Below are 7,059 nucleotides of genomic sequence, written 5' to 3'. Positions count from 1 at the left end.
TGTGAGCCCCAATGAGCCCAGCTTAGTTGATTCCATGAGCCATATTCTACTAGTTCTTTGACCCCTCTTTATTGTATAATTTTTGCTTTACCTCCTCTTTGAGGTTTCCAGAAGTCTGCCTAATGTTTGATTGTAGGTCTCTATACATGCTCCTATCAGAGGGTAAAGGAAACATCTTAATGTCTATTGGCCTAGGAACTAATCTATGAGTGTAGAAGAATATTATTAGGAATCATGACATTGACCTTTTATTAACACTTGTATTTAATTCTACCATAAGCCTTTGAAATATCCAGCTTCTGGATCCTGGAAAAAGTCATTAAAATCTCCCAACCAAAAAAAAAAATAAGTACAGGGCTGAATGATTTCAGCACAGAATTCTACCAGACTTTCAAAGATGAGTAAATGCTAATGTTCCTCGAATTATTCCTCAAAATAAAAACAGAAGGAGCAAATTCATTTTATAAGGCCACATTCACCTTGATACTAAAATGATACAAAGATACAAGAATTTAACAAAGAAAGAGAATTACAGATCAATTTTCCCTATGAATATAGATCCAAACATACTCAAAAAAATTACTCGATATTTGAATCCAAGAGCACATCAAAAGGACTATGCATCAGTATGAGTAGTCTTTATCTCAGGGATTCAGGTATAGTGCAACATACAAAAATATGTCACTGCAATCCATAACACCCTTTCATAATAAAGGTATGCGAGATTAGGGATACAAGGGAAATACCCAAGCAAAATAAAGGCAATTGCAGCAAACTGATAGCCAACATCAAATTAAATGGAGAGAAACTCAAAATAATCCATATATATATACATATACATATACATATACATATATATATTATTCAATACAGTACTCAAAGTTCTAGCTGGAGCAATAAGACAACTGAAGATCAAGCAGATACAAATTGCAAGGGAAGAAGTCAAAATATCACTATTTGCTGAAGATATGATAGTATGTATAAGTTACCCCTAAAATTTTCTACCAGGAAGCTCCTATATCTGACAAACATCTTCAGCAAAGTGGCTTGATATTCTAGATTAGCCATGAATTATGAACTTTGCCAAGGTTGATAGAGATTGGGTAATGTTGAGAATCCTTAATGATAAATGCTCAATAAGGAATGAAATTTTTATGTAACACAATTATTTGCTCATGTTAATTAGAAATCACTCATTGAAGTAGAAACTTAAGGGTTATTAGGAGAGTCAGTTTTCTTGCATGGTCTTTTGCTGGGAGAAATATGAGAAGGAATGATTTTGGGAAGAGGAAACAGGTGAAAGACTAATGCAGACTCATGAAGGAAAGTTTCCCTGAAGCAGACACAGGAGAGAGTATGTTCTGCTAAAGCAAACACATGAAAGGAATACATTAAGGAAGAAGGATTCATTGCTAACAATACGCATATATTGGAATGCTTTACTTTGCATAGTTGAACACCAATATTTGGGACTCCTCAGACTCAGGCTGAATAGATGAACATGTTGAGGCAAGACATATGCTGAGGCAAAGCACATGGAGGCCATGTAATGTTCATAGGGTATAAACAGGACTCCATGGAGTGATGGAGAAAAAGCTTGACTTGCTGGTACATCAAACTGTGCAACACTTGTGGGTCTTGAGTATTCACTGATCTTCACTTCCCTGACAGAGGCATAGACAAGAACATTTGGTATTCCTCCAGGTTTCTCCTGCTGACTCGAGCTGAGGCTGAGACTTAGCTGTCTCTGCTAGGTCATGTCCATGTCACCTCTTTTGCTAATGTGACTCTACAGAACTGGACTGCTGGTGTATCCATAAAGTATTTGTGAATGGATCTAGCTGTGGATGCCTGCGAACCTGTGAACTTAACTGCTGATTTCCAAACAACATAGATGGGAGTTATTCCTAAGAACCTTTCTAAACAGGTCTACTTCTCCCATATCCTTTCTTTTCCACTACCTCTGGTGAATGGTAGGCAACTAGGGAGATTAAAGAATTTAAGAATCTACATTAAAATTAGCATGTGAGTGATAGTTGGGTCTCACCTGTGGGCTTAGAGTGAGAGCACCCTTGGAAGACTAGCTCTCTCAGGGCAGAATTTGGGTATGAAGGGCTGTGGAACAGCCTTAGCTCCAGGTGCAGAAACACACTCACTGATAATTGGATATTAGCCCGAAGGATCAGAATACCCAAAACAAAATTCACAGACCATATGAAGCTCAAGAAGAAGGAAGACTAAAATGCGGATGCTTCAGTCTTTCTTAGAAGGGGGAACAAAATACTCATGGGAGGGAATACAGGGAGAAAGAGTGGAGCAGACACTGAAGGAAAGGCCATCCAGAGGCTGCCCCACCTGAGGATCCATCCCATATGCAGCCACCAAACTCAGTCACTGTTGCTGATGCCAGGAAGTGCTTGTTGACAGGAGTCTGATATGGATGTCTCCTAATAGGCTCTGCCAGAACATTACTGATACAGATGAAGATGCTTGCAGCTAATCATCAGACTTAGCATGGGGACCCCAATGGAGGACTGAAAAGACTAAAGGAATTGAAGGGGTTTGAAATCTCATAGGAAGAACAACAATATTAAAAAACCACACCCCCCAGAGCTCCCAGGGACTAAACCACCAAACGAAGAGCACACACGTAGGGACCCATGACTCCAGTCACACATGTAGCAGAGGATGGCATTGTCTGGTATCAGTAGGAGGAGAAGCCCTTGCTCCTGTGAAGATTTGTTTTCCCAGTGTAAGGGAATGTCAGGACGATGAGGTGGGAGTGGGTGGGTAAGAGGAGGAGCATCCTTGTCGAAGCAGTGGGAGGGGAGACGGAAGAGAGGGGTACCAAGGAAGGGGATAACATTTGAAGTGTAAATACATAAAATATCCAACAAAAAATGCAAAAGACAAAAACAAGTTTTATAAATAATTATATATGAAAAAGAAAAAAAATTTGATGTCAAAAACAGGATGTGAAAAAATTAAAGTTACATGTCAGACTTTTATTTTGCCTTATTCAAATATAAATGAAGAAACTAGTTTGCTTGTGAAATTTGGCAATTGCTTTTTAAGATGTTCATGTAATGTAAGTCAAACATTACTTCGTGGATATCATTAGCCATAAAAGTTCAGTGACAGAAATATGTATCTCAAAAAAGTATATCAGTAATTTTATTAAGTTAAAAATTAAATTCATAAAATAGCCATTGAAACTCATGAGATCAATTAAGATGATTGTTAAACTAAAAATATTCATTGAAAAATAAGTTATTTGTAGTTGAACAAATGGCTCAATAGGTAAGAATGCTTAATGTTTAAACATGAATAGCTGAATTTAAATCCTTAGGACACAAGTAAAAAACCGAAGTGAGACTTAATGTTTCTCTCACACCCTTACTGTAGGGCTTGGGCAGAAACAATTGTCTCTGAGACTCTTTCCCAACCAGTATGTTACAGGATCAGTGACAAACCTTGTCTTAAAAGAGTAAGGTGAAAAGAACTCTCACCGCCCTTCATTAGCTTCAACATTGCATGTACACATCCTCATACTCCATTTACATACACACATATCAGTAATTATAAATCTTATTCAAATCACTGTGGAAACAGAATATAAAATAAAATATTAAAACATATTAATGTATTTATATGTGTTGAGTGTCTTATTGAATTTGAAGTGTTAATATTTCTTTCCTTTTTATTCCTTACAAATCTTCTGTAGTGAGATCGTATCACTGAATGCATGTGTTTGTTTGGTTTTCCACTGAGATGTTAGAAAACCAATCAGGTTCTTTACAAAATTTTTTTGGCCTTACATTTAAAATATTATTTGATATACAATTAAATCTGTCTGTAAATTTGTGAATAATATTGTACTGCGAAAATGAAATTATGAAATGTTTCTGGAGGGAGATCTAGATTCAGATAATGTGGATGAAACTGGAAACTCCCCAAGTTCTACTTAAATTGAGCAAGTTACTTAACATGTAATGGCTGCAATACTTTTATGGGTCCTTTGTGGAGAATAGCTAATGAATATTAAGCATCTAGAATAGTGTAGGCACATAATAAACACTCAATCTTTTTAAGCTTCCATAATTACCATCACCATCATCTTCATAAATAATGCAATATGTAGTGCTTACCCACAATGCATTTGCATTTGTTTAATAACTTTCTGAGTGTTTAGAGAATACTGTCTCTTTTAATAATGAAGTTTATGTTATGCTATTTCAAGTGGGGCAGATATTTTACAACTATCTATAATAAATAGGCAAATCATTTACAAACTATAAAAGTACAATAATCCAAGATATCTGTAATTCTTTATCTTTAAAAAGTGTGGTAAAAATGAAGTAAACTTAGGGCTTCATGCATGCTAAGTGAGCTATATAGGTCCATCCCCATTAACGCATTTCTAGTAATGTTTAATTGGTTCTGATTTATGGGCTTATTATTTTGATTTGTAACCATTTATAACTTACTGTAACACGTTTGACATTAGTTTGAATGAGAAAGTCCCCATAAGCTAAAATATTTGAATCATTGGTTTCTATTGGTGGCTTCTTTGATAAAGGAATATGATATTGTTGAAAGAATTTTGAAGTCATCTTAGAAGAAATTTTAAAAATTCTCCACTTCAGTTCCTTCTCTGTTTTCCTGCTTGTGCCTGAAATCTGAATTCTAAGCTTGTTGCTTGACATAATCCACAGCTTGCTGCTATGCTTTCTTCCTGTGTACCTCTGGATTCAAAAGCCCTTTTACCTACAAGCTGCCTTCATCATAGTGATTTATCACAGCAATAGAATAGAAACTAATAGAATGTCTGCTTTAAAAGTTTTAGTTATTATTGATAGAAAATCTTTCTGAGAAAAAAGTCTTATATTTATAATAACATTTTTATTTTATTATTTATTGGATATTTTACTTATTTATATTTCTTTTTTTTACCCAATTGGTAAGATATAATTGCCCACTTAAACATACAAAGCCTGGTACCATCCATCCCTAGCAACATTAGTAACAACCTATAAATACACAGAGCAGAATATTAACATCACCTGCCATAGCTTCTCACCCTCTCCTCTCTCCTGTCTTCCTTTCTCTCCCTCCCTGTCCTAGTCTCCTCCTCTTCCTTCAAACTTCTCTCCCACCCATCCATTCCTTCTCCAATGACAGGCCTCCTTCTATCCTGTACCTGCCCCTCACCTGTACTTTACAAATTCAATGGGTAGATGGTTCTGGTGAAGTCACCTGAGTTCTGAGTACATGACTAGGCAGCTGTCCTTGGGGCCGTGGAATTAGCATCAAAATACAGATAACGTCAGCGCAAACCACAACATTTCCCCTTTTTTTTGGTCCAGTTAAAAAGCCTTTTCACTTATATATAAATTGAGTACAATTATTACCATTCTACAATTTATAAAGCATATGATATACTCAACACCCAGTCCATCACTATATTAGTTAGACAGAACATTTAGTTCTTCATTCCAGCTTAAGAAAGGCTTAAAATCTATATTATATCTTGGCTAGCTTGTATACTATCTGATAACTATCCAATAAAATATGTATATTCAGAGTTATACAGCCTGATAACCTATGAGACTATAATCAGTCTTCAACCCCATCAGAAATCTGATAGTGACCAAATATCTATACACATAGGAAGCCTAACATGGCTTCTAGAACTGAAAGGTTGTAGAGACAAATCTCCACTAGCACAGTCCCCTGTTAGCAACATGTGAGTGCAAGTCTTCAGCCTTCTGGCCCAAAAATCACCTGACAGACTCTTGAAATGCAGATTTTGAAGGGCTGATCACCCTGTCTTGGCTGGGTTTATCAGTCAACTACTCTGCATAATTTGTCCTTTTCTGGACAGTATTAGTCTGCAGATGAAACAGGCAGTTTTGTGTGGTGGCTGCCTACCCACAAAGTATTGCTTCACCTGGAGGTAGAGATGTTCACAATCTTCATTAAATCCACCAAAGGGTAACTGTTGGGAGCAGATATGTCTCAACAAAAGATAAATAACTTTAAATCTCAAATTTTGTGGATATCTGACATTTTTGAAAACCATCTACCTATATAAGACAGTCTGCACTGTTGTCTTTATATCTAAATAATATCTTGAAAGCACTCTCACAACGTAAGTAATGTTTGCTATTTGGCCTTTAACTCACATGTGTAATCAACTCAGAAGTTTGTAATGACAACAATAGAAGGACTGGCTCTAAACCTTGTACTTTTAAACTCTTTTAACAAACAAATTCTATACCTAAACAAAGATATGATTTTAGTTTAGTTAACAAATAAGATTACGACTGTATAACTTAATCTACCTAATTCCTCCCTGTTAAATTACAACCAATTTTAAGTACCTCATAAAAACAAGTATTCCAAGTATTTATATAAGACAGTAATATAGTTATTGACACATAATGACATTTTAGTAAAATTATAGACAATGTTTACATTTATTGTAGAGTCAATATCAGTAAATGTGTAGTATGTTATGGAAAATAAATTTTTATAATATTTAGGTTCTCTAGAGCAATAGAACTGATAGAATTCAAAAAGTAGTGTCTTAGAGGCTGATGTCCTCCTAGTTTAACAAGGGTTGTCTATTGGTAGAAAGCCCAAGAATCCATTAGATATTTAAAGAACCTGGATGTCTCACTGGTCTTCAGTATACACTGAAAAACAGAGCTATAATACCAAGAAAGGAATCAACTTGACAGTTAAAGTGAGGGCAAGCAGACAAAATCAAAAGTTTTTTTCTTCTGTGTCCTTTACCTAGGCTGCCACCCGTACTTGTGGCTCAGATTTAAGGAGAGTCATCTCATCTCACAAGATCCAGATTCATGGATAATCTTCCCAACACAAATAACTCAATTATGAATAAAACTCACAACTGTACCCAGCCTCTTAAGTTTTAGTTGATTCCACCAGCAGCTGGAATAAAACTAGATACTGTACCTACTTAAGATATTAGTATAAATTATTAGAAGATTTTAAGGATCACAATGTATGCAAGCTTCCATCTAATAGAAGAAT

This window comes from Rattus rattus, chromosome 6 (assembly GCF_011064425.1).
Source record: "Rattus rattus isolate New Zealand chromosome 6, Rrattus_CSIRO_v1, whole genome shotgun sequence".
Classification (NCBI taxonomy): domain Eukaryota; kingdom Metazoa; phylum Chordata; class Mammalia; order Rodentia; family Muridae; genus Rattus; species Rattus rattus.
The sequence above is the reverse complement of the archived record's forward strand: the minus strand, read 5'-3'. Positions refer to the sequence as shown.